Here is a 20,598-nt window from a genome sequence, read left to right as displayed (position 1 = left end):
ATTGCAAAGCTTCTGAAGCGTGATCATCGAACAATCAAGCGTTTCATTCAAAATAGTCAACAGGGACGCAAGAAGCGTGTGGAAAAACCAAGGCGCAAAATAACTGCCCATGAACCGAGAAAAGTCAAGCGTGCAGCTGCCACGATGCCACTTGCCACCAGTTTGGCCATATTTCAGAGCTGCAACATCACTGGAGTGCCCAAAAGCACAAGGTGTGCAATACTCAGAGACATGGCCAAGGTAAGAAAGGCTGAAAGACGACCACCACTGAACAAGACACACAAGCTGAAACGTCAAGACTGGGCCAAGAAATATCTCAAGACTGATTTTTGTAAGGTTTTATGGACTGATGAAATGAGAGTGAGTCTTGATGGGCCAGATGGATGGGCCCGTGGCTGGATTGGTAAAGGGCAGAGAGCTCCAGTCCGACTCAGACGCCAGCAAGGTGGAGGTGGAGTACTGGTTTGGGCTGGTATCATCAAAGATGAGCTTGTGGGGCCTTTTCGGGTTGAGGATGGAGTCAAGCTCAACTCCCAGTCCTACTGCCAGTTCCTGGAAGACACCTTCTTCAAGCAGTGGTACAGGAAGAAGTCTGCATCCTTCAAGAAAAACATGATTTTCATGCAGGACAATGCTCCATCACACGCGTCCAAGTACTCCACAGCGTGGCTGGCAAAAAAGGGTATAAAAGAAGGAAATCTAATGACATGGCCTCCTTGTTCACCTGATCTGAACCCCATTGAGAACCTGTGGTCCATCATCAAATGTGAGATTTACAAGGAGGGAAAACAGTACACCTCTCTGAACAGTGTCTGGGAGGCTGTGGTTGCTGCTGCACGCAATGTTGATGGTGAACAGATCAAAACACTGACAGAATCCATGGATGGCAGGCTTTTGAGTGTCCTTGCAAAGAAAGGTGGCTATATTGGTCACTGATTTGTTTTTGTTTTGTTTTTGAATGTCAGAAATGTATATTTGTGAATGTTGAGATGTTATATTGGTTTCACTGGTAATAATAAATAATTGAAATGGGTATATATTTTTTTTTGTTAAGTTGCCTAATAATTATGCACAGTAATAGTCCACCTGCACACACAGATATCCCCCTAACATAGCTAAAACTAAAAACAAACTAAAAACTACTTCCAAAAATATTCAGCTTTGATATTAATGAGTTTTTTGGGTTCATTGAGAACATGGTTGTTGTTCAATAATAAAATTAATCCTCAAAAATACAACTTGCCTAATAATTCTGCACTCCCTGTAGTGGAGTTCTGACAATATAAGATACTCCATTAAACAATTGCCACCATGTCACGCAAGTACTCTTTCCATATTGTAAGAATTTGACACTCCTTTATTTCTGGGGTGGTCCTCTGGCTGAAGGTGGTAACCATTTCATGGTGCTTTGGTTGTATTCCGGGGTTATGCTTTTATCAACATGCTCATTTCTTTTTATTCCATAATCACGAATGGAGAAATTCTAAATGGTTCGCCGTTAAATCTGTGAAATATTTCATTAAAAAAAAACAAAAAAAACTACCCAAGCAGCTCACGCAGTAACGTTGGTTCCATGGAGGTAGTGGTGAAAGAAGGAAAGTGCCTTATCATATAAGTAACACATGAATGAGGTTGTCTCATTTCGGACATTTTTCTGGATGCTAGAGAGATTTGGTCAATAGGTATTTTCGTTTATGTTCAACGAGCTGCACTGTCATTAAGTTCTGAGAATCTGCTGATAAAGGAGAGAGAGACACAGTCGGAGAGCTGTATAGCCTGGGGCAAGCCCTCCGAATCCGAACACGTTAAGGTAACAAGCCCCCTGGGTATTGTCAAATGGAGCCATACATTGTATACTTTCTCATTCCTTCTCAGTCCTCTTTAGTCTTTCTTCTTTCCTTTCCATTCTTATATTTCCTTTTCCTCTCCGAGGTGCTCCAAAGTGCCTGCCTTGGATTTAGCGCTTCATCTGCTGCTCACCTTCATTTATTTAGAAAGCATGCCCGCAATAGCACATTGAGAAATAAAATTGCTTTCCCAATTTCATATGTAGACATACTTTTTTGGGGTGTTGACCTACCCATCCTCTACTGGTGTTTCTTAAAAAGTTGATTCACTTGGTGTAATCCGACTGCTGCAGACATCTGTTTGCATCCTGAAGCATGTCTGACAATCTTACCCTTTCGCCTTCAGATGTTAAAACTAGTACCAATTCATTTCTATGAGGACTTATAAACCTATAGGTCGAGTTCAAAATACGAGGCCTTTCTGCTTTTCATAATGTCAGGGCCAGTGGAATTATGCGACAGGAGTGGGCCAAATTATGCAGCAGGGTTTAGTATCTTGTGTGGCAAGAAATGCTGGTAGTAGTATTAAGTCATTATTTTGTCATTTTTTAAACCTGGTAAAACTGTCTAGGCATTGGTGGCACCTCAGTAGTACCATTTTAACACCCAAATATAGGAATAAGCAGCAAATAGATGACCAGTCCAGCTTTGCAAAGGGGGCAACACGTGTTGCTGCATTTTTAGTAACTTTTGAACCATCTAAACTATAAACAATGTTTTTGCAAAAATCTGCAGACTATGTGGGAGATAATGGATTATGTGGCAAATCTGTAAGTACGCAAAACTCGCTGCGGCCACACAATCGCATAATTCCAGTGGCCTTCAGATAGTTCATGTACTATGGCTGGTTTCTTCCCACATGCTTCCAAATTATGAATGTTAAGTAGGAAGCGATTGAGTGATCTCGGGCTTGTCATTGTTGAACAATGTGGAAATATCAGGAGGATTAACACTCGGGTCTATTGGTTCCAAACCGCATCTAACCCGATGTAGCACATCAAGTAAAGCTTTACAAACTACCACCCTTAGATTTAAACATACTCTATACACAAACAACCAGTGTTAAAGTGCATTAAAAAAAAAGTATGGGACCTGTGATGCGCTTAATGTGGCAGGGTAAGTGAGTGTGGGGGTGGAGTCAAAGGCGTGGCTAAACAAAATATTCTGTAACTTTTTTCGGCCTTCCACATTCAGGTAAAGCCATATAAAATAAAGCACATGAAATGGAAAAAAATACGAGTTAAGCTAATCAATGGGAAATGCAATATTGTACATTATGAAACCTCTATTACTCAATGAACTGCACCAGAAAGCCACAGAATTAAATCCTAGTTGGTGCAGTGGATAACAGTGACTTATGTATATTTAGTGCCAAGAGGTCCCAGTCTGTGATAGAAAGCACGGCGACTATGCAACTCATTATTTTACAATTGCATTGCACATAGTAGGATAGGATTGGATTGGGGTGGGGTGTGGTGTGGTGTGGTGTGGTGGATTGGGCTAGACTGGATTGGAGTTGGGCGGACTGGAGTGGGGTGGATGGGTTTGAAGTGAGGTGGACTAGAGTGGACGGAATTGGAGTGGGCAGTGTGTTTTGGATTGGACTGGGTTGTTTAGGATTGGAGTAGGGCAGGGTGGGGATAACTTTGCCTAACTGACAGAGGGACTACATCACCCAGAACTCTCGGGTCCCAGGAGGCAGCCTGAGCATTGAGCCCACCTGTGCTTGGTAAGTGCTATAAAGCACGTCTTCTCCACGCAGCGCAGGATAACTGTGCCTAACTGACAAAGGGACTACATCCCCAGAATTCTTAGAATTCTTAGGTCCCATGAGGTGGCCTGAGCATCGAGCCCACCTGTGCTTGGTTAGCGCTATAAACTCCCCCTCACCAGCCTTGACCCCCACCCCTCCCAGCCCCACCGTGGCCCTCTCCCCTCCCTCCCCCCCCCCCAGTAACTACTTCAAACCAGGGAGTGGATAATAACACAGTTGCTGGGGCTTTCGCACACAGTGGGGGGTGCAGTGCATCAGACGGTAGGAGCAGGATGTATATTGTCTGGTAATCAGAGCGTGGGTGGACAATCTGTTCCGATGGCACTTACTAATATAGGTGGATTAAATAAGGAACACAGCCTTAAAGAACCAGAACAGGAGCCTAGGTCATTGCTGATAAGATGGGCAAAGTTTTAGAATACCTTGATTTACCCCCCGCTGCATCACCGTATATGGTAGTGTTGGCTAATGGTACCAACCATCCCTCCAGAGGTGAGGGGCTAAGGAAACATGGATATCACGGAGGATTAAAGCAATACATTGGCTAGGGGAGATATCCGGGCTCTCATGCAAACTGTTTGAGGACATTAAAATGGTTAGGAGAGTGAAATGGGTGGGGAGGGGACAGAAAAAACAACAGGGAGATTGTGTGATCATGTCCTTTAAAACTCTGCGCCTGGTAGAAATTATACTAAGCAGAGAAGGGTTGTGGGAGGAAATGCCAAACTGTATATTGGTTTTGCCCTTTGATTATTTTTATCAATCTTATGGCATGCAGGGTGCGTCTAAACATCCCTCTAGCCTCGGTGTAAGATTTTCCCTGTTCACTACTAGCAACTATTTATCAAGACTCGAGGGCTTAGAGGATGTAGATTGACTTGATACCTTTGCAACCCCCTCCAAGGAGGGCAGGGTGGTCTTCTTCTGGTTTAAAAGGTGATTGGTCAGAAGAGCTTAATAGCCCCAATGGCAATGGGGCAATGGTCTCCCCACGCGGATTCCCTGACGACGGGATAGTGTTAAGTCATAACCCCCTGGAAGTTCTTCCTGTTACTAGAGCTGTATTTGGTATAGAGAAGACAATGGTAGCATTTTGGAATGTGGCAGGTCTCCCGTCTAAATTGGTAATAGCAGACTGGTGCAAATTTGTGAACAGTTTTGACATACTTTGCTTTCAAGAGACTTGGACAGTAAACCCAATCTATCTAAATGGCTTCAGAACCTTTCATACCCTATCGGTGCCATCAAGTTCAGGAAGAGCGAAGGGGGAAATTTGTATCTATCTCTCCAAATCCCTGACAGCTTCTAGTATAATTATGTTGGTCCCACAACCATTTTATCAGATTGTAATTGTTTAATTTCCAGCCACTTGTGTGTTGGCTTTAGCTAATTTCTATAATAACATCCCGAGGGCGGAGGAAAAAATCAGTTCTGACTATTAAAAAAGGATTTTGAAGCTATCAGGAATGGGATTTATAAGGATGTGGTATTCCTGTGGGATGGGAACTTTAATGTTGAATTATGCATCAGAAAAGATATGTCGCTTAAGAGAAAGTGAGAATGTTGGGCATTCACATTTCATACACTCTCTCTTTGGAGACCAATTGAATGAGTTTCTTTTTAATATTGATTTGGCATTCTGTAACGAGATCTGTTCCCTGCCAGTTCCATTTACATATGTATACATATACATTTAATGGACAAGGGAAAAATGTGGTGATAGATTATATATTGGTTACAAACAGACAAGCCGCAAGGGTTGGAAATTTTATTACAGATACCATTGCATGCAGTGGCCGTTACCCATTGAGTATAGACTTAAATTAATTGTCCAAGGATTGGTCAGCTCAGGTGCGACATTCTAACTATTGCACAATGGGTGATGTGGATATTGCAAGGCATAACGGGTATACTTTGCAATGGTCACAGATTGATTCTCAGGAGTTTTTGAAAAAGTTGATTTGTGGTAATAAAAAGGCTTTTGAGAAATGTCTAGATCTGGGCACTAATCGTGAGGCCGTTATTGAGGGTTTCCAGTCTTTAGATCCCTCAAAGTTAGTCACAAGATTTCCATGTCTGAATGAGTCCCACAAGGGTGTTTGTTTAAACATATAAGCACTTACTCTGGCCATGTGGGTCGAAAGGGTAGTCCTTGTCATGTACACACTGCATAACTACAGTAGCAGTCTTGTAAAGAAGTTTCAAAAATATAAACTGCCTTACAAGATGGCCACCTGGCTTACAGACATGCCTGCAAGGAGGTTCATCTTCTGTGTTTTGCGTTATTTGAAACTCCTTGACAAGATGACTGCTGTATTTGCCCATACAGGCACACCACCATTTGAATTGATTTAGCTTTGCCAATGCGCGTTTCTATTATCAAGGCAGAAGCAGCATAATAGTTACATTGCAGCGATGAACTTTAACCTGCTGCACGCAATTCTGCTTCCAGGAAACCAAATTAAAATACTATCGAGTAATGATGCTGTCCCTTTAGAAGATGCAAGCAAAAACAATGCCGTCACTAAGCGTTTTTTGGTCGCTTCTCTGGCCTGGATATTCTTTACACTTCCTGCAGCTTTTACACAAGTTCGCAGGTATCGTTTTTGTTAGAGCTCTGAGTATGTGTTGTATTCAGGGGGGGGGGGGGGGGGGGGGGGCAGAATCTGAGATGCATGAGGTGCCCATACTTTTTTTTAATTTAAGGAAAACAGTTTCCCCAACTTTTTTGTGAAAAGACAGCCGTCCCAGGACGGTTAATTCCGAGGTTTGAAATTCTTCAGCTATAGTGTAAGGCAGGGAGTCTCCCGTGTGCAAAACACAGGGAAGGGCAGAGCACAAATGTCTTTAGACCTGTTTCAGGTGGGAGACTCGATGAGTCTCGTCTGAAATTGTATCTTCTTCAATAAAGGTGAATAGAAGAAATACCTTCTCCAGATTATTTTTTTTTTTTAATCTCCACCTTGCTCTTCTAACAATGTTGGCATGTATGGCAGAGGGCTAAACAAGCCTTCTTGCCCAGGTGCCTGCTCTCTGAAAGAATTGCAAATATACACAACTTGTCAATCTGCAGATGTAAAGGGTGCTTGGAAGCTTCTGCTATTGGCTTTAATTCATGGAACCACGTTAAGCTTCTGGGTGACCCAAATGTATTCTTTTTTTGATTGGTATTGAAAAAGAGTTAGTAGCTTGCTGAGCTGTGACGTGTGTGCTTTGAAAGGACAGTTATAAGAAATGTGCTACATAAACTCTGGATACTACTAAAATCCATATTTTAGATGAACCATTTTATTTTGAACCTTTTAGCTAATTTTGTAGCAGCCTATCATACTGTGTGCAATGCAATTGTAAAATAATGACTTACATATTCACAGTGCTTTCTATCACAGGCTGGGACCTCATAGCACTAAACATACACAAGTTACTGTTATCCACTGCACCAACTAGGATTTAATTCTATGGCTTTCAGGTGCAGTGCATTAAGTATTAGAGGTTTCATAATGTATGATATTTCATTTCCCATTGATTAGCTTAACAGTATTTATTTTTCATTTCATGTGCCTTATTTTATCTTTTATTTTCTCTGCGGTCTCTGGAAACTTTAGACCACTACCCTCGGCCACCATCACATGTGAGGGAGTATATGTTGGCTCACCTATATTCCCAAAACACCGCCACCGTAAAATGTTAAGAGGAGCAGTGTCCTAAGTTACAGTTCAAACTTCCTACAACCCACTATACACTTAATCAGAACAAAGGATAGATATAGACATTCAGTAGAAACATGCACTGCAAAACAGTATCACTACACATGTTGTTGTTCTCCAAGGGTGGAATTTTTTTTTTTTGCTTAAGCTTCTTGTAATGACACCCTAAATGCACCCTATTTGTAGTGGCAACATTTAGTTATCTTGTAAGTTCTTTTATTCCTACTGAGTCTAGATTACATTCATGCAGGAGCTTCAATTTGGATGAGCGTGTCTAGGGCTGCAATAAACTCATTCTTCATTTCAAGTCTAAACAGATTCCTAGAATTATTTACAGAAGAACTGACGACAAGTGAAAAACAACAGCAGCCGTAGATGAAGTAATATACAGCTATGTGAAAATATGGCAATACGTGTATTTGCACATGAACCTGTATGTTTCTGAGACAAGCTGAATTTGGAGGTTAAATGTGCATCTCACACTGATTTACTTTGAGGGTACAAGACGTCACACGTCACTTTTAAATTTTCAAGAACTGCACATGAGTAACAGATAATTTAGAAAAAATTCTGTTACCTCTAACGGTAAGCTGAATCCAAACAAAGCTCGCACACCTTCCAAGCTCCAGCCGCTATCCTGCATTTCAGTGATCTCACAATGCTACAGTCAATGTGATACGCACTACGCACGCCTTTAACCCCTTCGCTGCCAGGGCCTTTTCCCTCCTGTGCCGAGCCTTTTTTTGGCTATTTGGGGCAGTTCGCGCTTAGGCACTCATAACTTTTTCTCCACATAAGCTACCCATGCCAAATTTGCATCCTTTTTTCCAACATCCTAGGGATTCTAGCGGTACCCAGACTTTGGGGGTTCCCCTGAAGGAGACCAATAAATTAGCCAAAATACAGCAAAAATTTTGTTTAAAAAAAAAAAAAAAAAAAAAAAAAAATGGGGAAAAAAAGGGCTTGTGGTATTTTCCCCTGAAAATGGAATCAACAAAGGGTTAGCAGTGGCAAAATCCCCATCTTCCCAGCTTTCAGGAACAGGCAGACTTGAATTAGAAAAACCCATTTTTCATCACAATTGTGACATTGTACTGGGACATACCCCATTTTTTCTACTTTTTGTGCTTTCAGCCTTCTTCCAGTTAGTGACAGAAATGGGTGAGAAACCAATGCTGGATCTCAGAAAGCTAAACATTTCTGAAACAGACACAATTCTGAATTCAGCAAGGGGTCATTTGTGTAGATCCTACAAGTGTTTCCTACAGAAAATAACAGCTGAAATAAAAGAATATTGAAATTGAGGTGAAAAAAAAAAAAAAATAATAATAATTCTCCACGTTTTACTTTAACTTTTTCCTGCAATGTCAGATTTTTTTAAAGCAATATACCGTTACTTCAGCTGGACTCTTCTGGTTGCCGGGATATATAGGGATTGTAGAGTCATCAAGAACCCTAGGTACCCAGAGCCAATAAGGGAGCTGCACCTTGCAATGGGTTTTCATTCTGTACCGGGTATACAGCAAACCATTTGCTGAAATATAAAAAGGGAAAAATAGGTATCGAGAAAACGTTTGTATTTTCAAAATGGCCACAAGATAAGGTGTTGAGAAGCAGTGGTTATTACACATCTCTGAATTCCGGGGTGCCCATACTAGCATGTGAATTACAAGGCATTTCTCATATAGACGTCTTTTTTTTTTTTGTTTTTTTTTACACACAGTCTTACATTTGGAAGGAAAGAATGTAGAGAAAGACAAGGGGCATTAACACTTGTTTTGCTATTCTGTGTTCCCCCAAGTCTCCTAATAAAAATGGTACCTCACCTGCGTGGGTAGGCCTAGCGCCTGAGACAGGAAATGCCCCAAAACACAACGTGGACATCACATTTTCACAAAGAAAACAGAACTATTTTTTTGCAAAGTGCTTAGCTGTGCATTTTGGGAAACCTAGCAAACCTGTGCAGTTTTGAAAAACTAGACACCTAGGGGAATCCAAGATGGTGTGACTTGTGGGACAGGTTATGTTACCCAGAATCCTTTGCAAACCTCACAATTTGGCCAAAAAACACTTTTTCCTCTCATTTTGGTGACAGAAAGTTCTGGAATCGGAGAGGCGCCACAAATTTCCTTCCACCCAGCGCTACCCCAAGTTTCACGATAAAAATGGTACCTCACTTTTGTGGGTAGGCCTACTGCCCGCTAAAGGAAATGCCTGTTTTTGTGTGTATGTGGGGGTGGGGCACCTGCGTTTTTGGTCCTGGGCTCAGCGGCCATCTAGGGGAACCTACCAAACCCAGATATTTCTGAAAAACAGACACCAGAGGGAGTCCAGGAAGGTGTGACTTGCGTGGATCCCCCAATGTTTTCTTACCCAGAATCCTCAGCAAACCTCAAATTTTGCTAAAAAAAAAAAGAACAAAAAATAAAAAAAACAATTTCCCCCACATTTCTGAGTGGGATCATCGCACCGGGACAAATTTCATACCACCCAACATTCCCCTCAGTCTCCCTGTAAAAATGATACCTCATTTGTGTAGGTGGGCCAAGTGCTTGTGACAAGGAAGAGCCAAAAATTGAGGGGGAACCAAAGCGGGTCCAAAAGGGCAGTTTGGAAAAAAACATTTGTAGGCTGACAAGTGCAGCAGAATTTTTATCGGTATAGATGAGACAATGCTGGGTAGTAGGAATTTTGTGGATTCCTGCAGATTCCTAAGGGTTCAATCACAAAATATGGGAAAAATGTGTGATTTCCAGCAAAGTTGGAGGTTTGCAGGGCATTGTGGATAAGAAAATGGTGCAGGGTGCATGTGAAACACACCACCCTGGAATCAGCCAGATGTTTAGTTTTCAGACGTGTCTAGGTCTTGTGGAGTTTTCTACATGGCAGCATCCCAAAGTCCATAAAGTGCAAGTGGGACGATTTTGAGTGTTAGCCAAGCTCTCATGGCCCAAATGCAAAACCAAAACCCCAAATAATCAAATGTCTTCTTGCCTGCTGTGGGATAAGATGTTTTAGAGTGTGGTGGAGAGCTGAAAGACTGTTAACCCTTCAGTTGGGGCGGGGGCATAACCTGGACCATACTGGTTGGTAGCCACCACTACACTGTATTTTTTTTTTTTAAATGTCCCTGGTCTCTGATGGGCTTCCAAGAATAGGCCAATCTGCCCCCAAGGGGGGCAGATATGGCCAAAAGTGATGTGCCCCCATGGGGAGCGACCCTTACCCAAGGGGCTGACCCCCTAAAGAAAACACACACATACCAATCCCTGGTGCCTAAGTGGTTTCTGCCATCCCCCCCCCCCCACCCCCCACCCAGGGGAGCAGCCCTTGCCTAAGGGGACGCTCCCCACCTCAAAAAAAAAAAAAAAAAAAAGAAAGAAAGAAAAACACCCAAATAAAATGACCCGGGCGCGTAGAGGTTTCTGCCCAAGGGGGGGGCAGAAATGGTCTTAATACAACTTGCCCCCCAGGGGAGCGACCCTTGCCTAAAAAAATCCCCGGTGCCTAGTGGTTTCTGCCCAAGGGAGCAGTAATGGTCTAAATACAACTTGCCCCCAGGGGAGCGACCCTTGCCTAAGGGGTCGCTCCCCACCTCTAAAAAAACAAAACAAAAAACAATAAGCCGATCTGCCCCCAAGGGGGGCAGAAATGGCCTAAATATAATGTGCCCCCTAGGGTAGCGGCCCTTGCCTAAGGGGTCGCTCCCCAACTCTAAAAAAATCCAATGATCCCTGGCACCTAGTGGTTTCTACCCCCCCCCCCGCGGGCAGATCGGCCAAATAAACAATAGGCCGATCTGCCCCGGGGGGTGGCAGGGTTTGAAAAGGCCTTGAAAAAAAATTGCTCCCCTTATGCCAGTTTCTCAAAATGAAATAAATCCCTGGTGTCTAGTGGGCATTTCAGAAGCCGGATCATTTTACGATCCGGCTTCTGAAATGCTCTTAGAGACTTCAAAGAGAAAGAAATTCCTTTCCTTCCCTTTATAGCCTCTCAGGCCCCCCATCACAGGATCGGAAGAGAAATGCTTTGCATTTCTCTTCCGATCATGATGGGGAAGTGGCCTCTGATGAGGTCAGCACGCGAATGTGCGCTGACGTCATCAGACATCACTGGTGGGGTCAGGGGGCTTCCCCTTCAATCCCTGCCTTAAGCCCACAGAGGGAGCGCTAGCGCCCCCTCTGAGCTCAGTGCCGAGGACGTAATGGTTACGTCCTCGGCACAGGAGCACTGTGCTTTTTTTTATATTCCTGCAATTATATGCATTGGGGGCAACATATGTCTACGCTTTTATTGATGCAACTACAGCACTCATTTAAAATTAATTTGTGAATCGGGTGACATTCGGGTGAAATTAGCAGATAGCAGATTGTATGCTTTAAACTCTGAACTTTATCACCTCTTCAAGCATTTTGCCAACAAACGGCAAACCTATAATGGAACAGCAAGAGGTGAAGCAGTATTTTTGCAAATACATGTTTGATGGAGATGACTTTACACCAGAAAAGAAGAAAAGATTGGTATACTGTGCTGGTCCTGGAGGATTAAAAACAATCAAATTGAATTAATAAGACAAGACAGGGTGGGCAATGTATTTTCACGTGCATTTGAAGATCTTGATGTACACTTTTAACCAGTACTGTGTGTGGCTGCAGACAGATATATTGGTCCAACAAAACCAAAGAAAATGTCATTGTTGATGAGTATATTTCTGGGTAATGAAGTTTTGTCCTCACTTGCCAGTTTGGTACACTACACGATTAATTGATATATGGCCAGATAATTATGCATGCCAGTAATCCAAACATACAAGACACATTTTGGGTCACTGGTGAAGCACCACTAATGTTGTTGCTCTAGTGAAAAACTGGGGAATTAGGTGGTAGGTGCGCAAAGGCAATAACTGCTGAAGTACATGATGCAAAATTAGCTAACAAAGTCAAACTTTCTAAAAACGAAAACAGTGATAATTTCAAGAACTTTACACAGAGTTATAAATATGGTTAAGCAAAGAATGATTCAGAGGAAAAACAGTGCCCAACAAATGTTAGAGGGCGGTATAGATGTGGCTGCTTAAAACACTCTGCATTTTACAAAAAAATGTCCAGCAAAAATCTAAACGTGTTCTAAGTGGCATTTTGAGTTATTTTGTGAGAGTAGGTAGGGAAAAAAAAAAGATAACTGAAAGGTTAAATGCATTCTTGAAGATGACAATTCTGGTTGAGGTTAGCAAGAAGATAATGCCTTAAGCTGTGTTTTTTCCTACTGAATATATTATTTTTTGGGTGTGTGAAACATACCAAGAGAAAGAAGACTGCACATGAACTAAGTGTGGGCAGTATAAAGGTAAACGTGGAACGAATCTGGCTCACTATATACTATAGACAATGAGAATGTATGGAAAGATTTGGTTGTAAATGATTTGGGAAGACACTTGGAAAAAGATGTTATAGCAAAAATCTGCACAGGTGATAATAGTGATATAGTTTGTTTTGATTTAGGTGGTTTTAGAAAACTGGAATATCAGTTTAAGGATGGAAAGGCAAATTGTAAATTATTGGTGTAAAAAAAAAAAAAAATGACCCTCTGTTTTAGGTTGGGCATATCAAGGTGATCTGGGCATAATTTTTAAATCCCAACATTACTGACCCAGTTTTAGCAGCAAAAGAGGATGATGATATTAGGAAGTTATTCGCAGGAAAAGTTCCCAATGTATTTTCAGCTAAATTTGATTTACTTAGTGACTTTACCCATAAAACTGAACTAAAATCCCCAATAAAACCATGCGTGCATGAAATTAGACACATTCCAGTCTCCTTCATGGAAGAAGTGTTTCTAGATTGGAGGACACCAGAAAAAGATGGCATAATTGAAAAGGTTGAATCTGCAAACTGGGTTTCTCACTTGGTGGTGGTGGTACGAAGACCCAATGGGAAAGAAAGGTTATGTATGGACCTTGGATAATTAAACAAAAAGTAACTGATTAGTAACCCCTTCCCAGGGTTAATGAAATGCCTGCTGCTACTGAAGATTTACATTGGTTTTCTACTCTGGATCCAAAATATGCATGACACTGGGTACTATTACATCCTGATTGTAAAACATTAACAACGTTCATCACGTCATTTGGATGTTTCCAGCTCACAAGAGTAGCATTTGATAGATCTTCTGCAGTGTGGGGTTTTCTAAGGCGTTTGAAGATATCACTGGAGTCATGTTTTTCCTGAATGACATTCTAGTAATGGGAAAAACTAGAAGTGCCCATGCTTTCAAATTGAAACAGGGTCATGGATATACTAGAAAACAAAGGATTAACAGTTGAATACAAAAAATGTACGATTGCTAAAGAGGAAGTTACATATTTGGGTCATATCATTATTAAGAATGGTGTTAAAGTCAAGCAGGAATTGGTAGCAGCAATGTACAATAATTCAGCTCCCACTGGAAAGGATGGTGCAAGAATATTTATGGGTTTAGTAGAGTTTTACTCAAAGCCTGTAAGAATTTTTTTCTGAAAAAACATATACTATTTGTCAATTGCTAAAAACAAAATCTAATTTGTTTGGTCTGAAGAACGTCAATAAGTGTTTACAAAATTCAAGATTGAGATTAGAACACCACCTTTTCTTAAAGGATATGATCCACCTGGCAAAATAATGTGAACTACTGACAAAAGTAACAAGGGTCTGAATGTGATATATCAATGTGATGAGCAGGGTAGTGAATGGATGGTGGCTTTTGCATCACAAGCATTATCTTCAGCTGCTGAAGAGAAATATTCAGTAATTGAAAGAGAGACTTAGGCGTGTTCATGGGCCTCCAATCATTTCATCAATCTGTATAGGGATTTGCCATACAATTAAGACCTGTTCACAAGCCATTAACAAAGGTGCTTACATCTCTGGGTTTACAAAATGCTTCTCACAGACTAGCGGGAATGTCAAATTGTTGGATTTCTGTACCCGGAATGAAAAACAGAGTTGCTGATTTTTTTTTTTTTTTAAGATGACATTACTGATAGGGGATAATAGTGAAATGATTTGTGATGAAGAGTGCTTGGCTTGATTATTTGATGAAGAAAAATATTGTATTGATGTTAATGAATGGAAGGAATATTTGAATGAGGATACAATTTTAAAGAATATTTTGGTACTTGTGAAAGTGGGATGACAAGAGGGAAAAAAGATATGGATACATTTTTTTTGGGGGGGGGGGGAGTGAACAATGGGTTGAGTAAAGAAAATAAAAAAAATATTATTTAATGGTGGAAAAGTTGTACAACCCGAAGTCCTAGGACACAATATTCTGCACTTATGCCATGAGGGACATTTAAGTGTATCAAAAACCAAACAAAGAGTAAACAATGTATATTTGTGGACAGGTGTTGATGGTGATAAACAGAGAAAATTAGGGAAAGTTGTATAATGTTACAAGAGTCAAATACATTTTTTGTCCTCCTATGTCTCCTATTTCTTGCCCTAATATGTCTGATCGAGAATTAGTACTGATATTATGGATGGTGAGAGTAAATACATTATTGTCTTGTTAGATCATTTTTATAAATGGCCGGAGATGGAGATTGTAGAAAAAGCTGACTGTGAAAGTACTGTGCTGTTTTTGGACTGACTGTTCATGTGAGAAAGATTACATAAGTGTATCATTTCAGGCAATGGATTTGTATTGGAGAGTTTTCAAAATTTTTTGGAAAGGAATGGAATAGTCCATAACACCACTTTGGTATACCACTTGAAGTGAATGGTTTAGTTGAATGGTTTAACAGGCTTATTAAGGCATTTTACAGCTGGCCATAAGTAAGTCTGAAGTGAGATAATTAATTATTAAATTACGTTGGGCATGTAGAATCACTCCAAGTAGGGTTATTGATCAGAGTGCATTTATTTTGATGAGAGGGCATGAACAAACCAGTAAAGATTTGTGTTGGATGCCTACTGCAAAACAAGTAGAATGGTTTCCAGGGAATGGAAGGAGAAAAACAGCGTTAGCACAAGAGGCTTATAAAATGTGGTATGACAATAAACACGGGACAAATGTTATAACCTTGGAGGTAGATGACTGGGTAAGAGTAAAGAGAGAGGAAAGTGTGTGAAGGATGGAGTAGGTTTTCTGAATCTTTAAAAAAGGTGTGCAAAATAGTCCGCAATTCTTCAATACTGAATGATGAGAATGTGTGACACATGAGTAGGTTAGTTAGCTGTAAGGGTATAATGAATGAGTGGAATGTGGATGCACAAAACTATGACTTGATGGACAGCGATGAGGATGGTAATACTGATTCTTTTATTGATTAAAGTGATAATAGTACTTGATGGTGGTGAAGGCAACCTGTTTCAGGATGAAGTGTTTTTTAGTTACATAGGTTTCTAGAATTGATACCTTACTTTCACCCTATGTGCTAGCCTGTTGAAGTGGATAACAAGACTGTCAACCAGCCATTGAATAGCAGAACATTTCTGGAAGATATGGAAGAGTTGTTACCAAACCAAGCAGATTTAAATATGCTTCATTTTGGATGAAAGTGTCTAGGGCTACAATAAACTCATATTTAATTTCAAACCTAAATGAGTTCCTTGATTTATTTACTGTACTAAGCCACACTTCCCACATCCACCTGTACACCTACTTAAAACAAAGCTACTTAGAGGGACGTGGACGTGAGAGGAGGAACCGTGTTCTGAGCGTAGCGCTCAGCAGTAGGAGCAGCGAGAGGGAGCGGCGCCTGCCCACGAGGTACGCTTAAAGTGGTTCCGATGGGAGTACGGGGACCTGGTGAGCGTTTGATCCGCCTCAATCGTCCGCAACTTGCTACCCACAACCTGCAACCCCCGTAATCTAGCAGCCGGCAGCAGGGGAAGAAGGAAGCGGGATAACCAGCAACGCCTACGGCCCCGTCCTCACTACTATCACCTGGCAAAGACCAGGAAAACTCACAGAAGTCGCGGTGGTCGAAGCAGTGCAGTCGCAATGAGTGGAGTGAATGGAGGGTGAGGAGGATCCTTTTGGAGGGGGTAGGGGTGTCGAGGCATTGAGGTGTGGAAGGGTTGGGAGGTCGGTGGGGGGCAGTGGCTTTTGGTGTCTCCCGTGGAGGGGAGGTGAGGTGAGTGGGGTGGTGGTCGGCTGGCGTGGAGCGGCGTAGGGTTCGCAAGATGGTGGGCTCAAGTGTGTTCAGAGCGTGTTTGGAGATTGGTGGTGTAGGCTGCGTGGCATTACTGCATCTGCGACGCGCTCTGAGAGCCAGCTTTCTTGCACCTCCACGTTGCGCCCCTGGTCCCTTGTCCCTGTGCTTCTCTGCCTGGCGGCCCCCCTTGCAACCACCGCCACTGATCACTACGGATCCACCCCATCTCCCATGGTGCTGGTCTCCTCCGTGTTACCCTCCTGAGCACTACTCGCCATCTTCCTCAAGCCTCGCCCCGCCCAGACCCCGCCATAGGTCCCGCCCGGGCCCTGCCCTCCCACCTGTCACCTCCCCAGGCTGGGGTCCACCCGATCACCTCCACAGCACTCCATTCTCCATCTCCATCACACCCAGCAGGAGGCCTTTCGCCAAGAGGTCCTCCAATCGGTATATCAGCCAAGGTGAGCGCCGCTATTTTAGTCAATAGCTGCAGAGTGAGTGCACCGGGGCCACCCAGAAGCGGCCCAGCCAGGTCTTGGTGCGGCTTGTGAGTGTCCTGGGTGCCCCGCTCACCGATTGTTCCGTCTTAAGATCAACTCATCAACTTATCGGGCATAAGCAGACTGTGACCCCTGAAGGAATCTGGGACAAGAGATAGCAGTCATGAGGTCAGGTCGTGTCAGGGTCCCAACAGAGGGCAAACACAGGTCTCGACCCCCAAAGGAGGGCGCAAAGGAAAGAAAAGTGCCATGCACAGTGTCCGCAAAGCAGTGGTCTTGATCAACTGGTGTTGCCTCTCACTCCTCTTCAAGTCTACTTTAAGTCGTCAGGAGTCGCCATCAAGTTTGCATTTCTAAAAGATCCAGCTGCAGCTTTCTTCTCAAATCTGGATACTGACGAGGGCCTTCCAACCCCACTGGAACCACAAACACTGGGTAGAAGGCAGTCGTGGTTCGATGCATCGACAAACTCAATTCAGCATTTGGGCCTGGATCTCCCCCTCCAGGAAGTTCCATAGCAGCAAGCTTCTGAGGAGTATAACGCAAGCTTAGTCCATGAACGTCAGAACAACCCCGGGGATACAAGCAGCCCAATAGCGCGCAAAAAATTGCAGGTGGGAAGTACCCTGATCACGGCTCAGGTTCACATCCAGGAGGGGAAAACTCTTCAAGGTGATCAACAACAGGGCACGTCTGTCAACCCAAGTAACACCGTGCCGCCAATCATCAGTGGCAACTTGACAGAGGAATACAACGACCCTGTGTATGCGGGAATTCGCCAACAGTCGACCCCTATCCTGTTGTCAAATTTTGACACCCAGGGGATCAAAGAGAGATTGGACATTGGCTTTGATGCATCTACAGGAAGTATAAAGGATTCTTGGTTGCAGTTACTCTCTATAACAAAATAACAAAGCTCTGGGCGAGGCACTGGATTTAAAAACTTTTGACTTAACAAATCCTAAGGAACAGTATCTGAACCAAGCGTCATTGTCGGAAAACGCCAAACACAGTTCGGCCATACTGCAACAAGAAAGTACTTCTAACTCGACCATTGAAGTTTCCAGTGGCAAGAGCAAACTCCAACCAGATGTTGGAGCAACGTAAAGTAGTAATCTGGCTACTCTAATTACAAACAATACCGCCCCAGCGGCCACCAACAGAAAAAGCAAAACTCTTTTCAAAAGTCCCCCTCCAGTTGGAATTACTAGTTGTGAGCCCTCACTCCACTACACGCTTCACTTCTAAACGCTCTACACACTTCAACAACAGTTCTTAATATGCAATCGGATAAACTTGATTTACAAATTGATCTAATGAATGTTATGGCCACCCACATTGCTGATATCAATCGTAAATTGTATCTGCTGGCCATCCGGCCAACTGAGCAGAAGTGCAATACCGATCAACAGCAAGGTTTTTGCAACTGTGGCCTAATCGTTGATAAATTGAGCATGTTATCAAATATTTTAACAGAGATACTGGAGAAAGTCAAAACAAGTAAGAGCGATGGTGCTATTTCCAAGAATCCTAAGCACGATCCATCTCACACAGTGCCACACCAAAAGATACTAGGAGCTGTGACAAGTTGTCCTGCCAAAGACGAGGCAAATATTCAGGGTACATCCTTCCATGGCTACACCGATTCAAAAGCCCGAAGTAAGCCTTTCGCGCTCTTAAATATTTCAGATGTTGATCCCGCCACTGCAATGGGGATACAGAAGGAAAAATTAACACCAATAAACTCAATTCGTACAGACAAATCAGCACAGTCGGAAAAAACAGTGCTTACAAATTCAGAGTGTACAAACAAGCATTTAGCCCCAACACCTAAACGTCTATCTAAGAGACAAAAAAAACGAGCTAGAAAGGCAAGGAAAAAAGCATATACCAAAGCTGCTAGTGGCAATTTCTACCCCATATTTTCGGTGCACCAGAAACCACAAAACCGGGTCTTTGGGACTTTAGGAAAAAACCGCAGGCCCCAAATCACGTGACAGTTACAAGGGTAGGGGCAGCCAATGGCTCAGTCCAGTAAACAACCGGCAGCATTCAACCTGCTGCCTCGCCGCCATCAGTAGAACACAAAATGCACCGGCCGACTGAACAACCTCAGTCTAAGCTGTACTGTTCGGACATGAGGGTGGAGGAGCTCATGGTCTGCGATCCAATCAGACGCACATTCACCTGTGAAGGACCCACCGGGGACGACAATAGCAGGAATACTAAGACTAAAAGATGTTCCACAGGTAGTGGCATTGGGTACCAATTTGTCCGGTAGGCATAAGAAGCAATCGGTGCTCCAAAGATCATCCACCCAATTTGGCGCCTTGCAATTTACAGCAACTCTCCCAGACACCGCATCAGGCAACCCGTTGAGACTCAAATTTCAGCCATGGAACAATAGTGATGAGGTTCAAGCACAGCCTATTAGCCAGTGTAATAAACTACACCCCTCAGAATATGGCACACAGTCTGGCATTAACATCACTAGCATCGAAACGACCTCGGTAACAAGCCCAAGTTATAACCATCCTTCTAGGGTGGTCACAATCACTACAGATCACGGGCTTACAACTACAAAATTTATGTTTCAAAACGCACAAACTTTTGCAACTGAACACCAAAATAAGACTTCAACTAAACAAACGGACAAATCAGAAATGGTCCCAAATAGCAGCCAGTGGGAGGGCGATCAGCCGAGAAGGCCAACATTATACAGGATTACAGACCACCCCCAGCAATCACAATACATCCATCCTGCAGAGAACGACTGGGAATCAAGGAAGGTCCTTACATATCACAGGGCCAACGAGATAGCTTGAATAGGGGCAACATCCTGAGGCTCCTGGCTGATCGCCATCAACTCCGAAGATCGTATCCGCAGACCTAATGTCAGTGAAATTCCTCTCCAGTGGCTCTCAAAACGGGCCAGAGCAAACATCAACAACTTTGAGAACAAGGGAAATCGCTACATCAATTATGGCTGTAAAACAGCAATTCGAAACTTGGGGCACACTGCTGTCAGAACCATCCAGATTATGTTATCCTCTACCCCTGCTGTCAAACACTAGAGAAAATGTAAATCATAAATTTAAGTCAAAGGCCCATGAATCCGTATGGGGCCCGAATTCAGGGGAGTTTGAACAGTGGCAGTTTCACCGGGGGGAACTTAATTCAAAAACTTCCATTGACCTCCCAACTGCACGGAATGGAGTTCAGGATGAACGGAGGTGGACGGCTCACACTTCAAATTTGAGAAGGAATAATTGACCTAGCATTTGCAATGCAGATTAGAGGTTGGCAGTCACCATCATGTCTTGGAACATCGACGGAGCGAAAACTTACCTTTACGACGGGTTCTCAACAATAACTAGCTGCAACTATTCTATAATCATACTGTAAGAAACATGGCTAGTAGACCCGATCCAATTAAGATGCTACCTATTATACCACATTAGTGTCCAAAAATTAAACAAATCGGACAGGGCAAGAGGTTGTCTAGCCACGTATATCTCCACAGCACTTTATGCCACAACAGAACAGCTGGCATTTTCAAAAAAGCGACTGCAGGCCATTAAAATCAATTTTAGTAATAATCAACACGCCCTGTTAGTAATTCTTAATGTTTATG

At 42.8% G+C, this 20,598-nt stretch overlaps 1 protein-coding gene across 11 annotated transcripts in view; it reads right to left on the bottom strand.

Moving 5' to 3' along the window:
- DNA2 (DNA replication helicase/nuclease 2) overlaps positions 1 to 20,598 on the bottom strand; it is a 179,906-nt gene that overhangs the window by 124,140 nt on the left and 35,168 nt on the right. For 4 of the 11 annotated variants that reach the window (XR_011198786.1, XR_011198782.1, XM_069208060.1 and 1 more), the window contains one exon: positions 8,720 to 8,862. The exons of the other annotated variants lie outside the window; for them this stretch is intronic. The gene's annotated coding sequence lies outside the window, so the exon portion shown is untranslated. The remainder of the gene's footprint in view (positions 1 to 8,719; positions 8,863 to 20,598) is intronic. 11 annotated transcript variants of the gene reach the window in all.

The sequence above is a fragment of the Pleurodeles waltl genome, chromosome 9, assembly GCF_031143425.1.
Source record: "Pleurodeles waltl isolate 20211129_DDA chromosome 9, aPleWal1.hap1.20221129, whole genome shotgun sequence".
NCBI classification, from domain to species: domain Eukaryota; kingdom Metazoa; phylum Chordata; class Amphibia; order Caudata; family Salamandridae; genus Pleurodeles; species Pleurodeles waltl.
The sequence above is the reverse complement of the archived record's forward strand: the minus strand, read 5'-3'. Positions and strand labels throughout refer to the sequence as shown.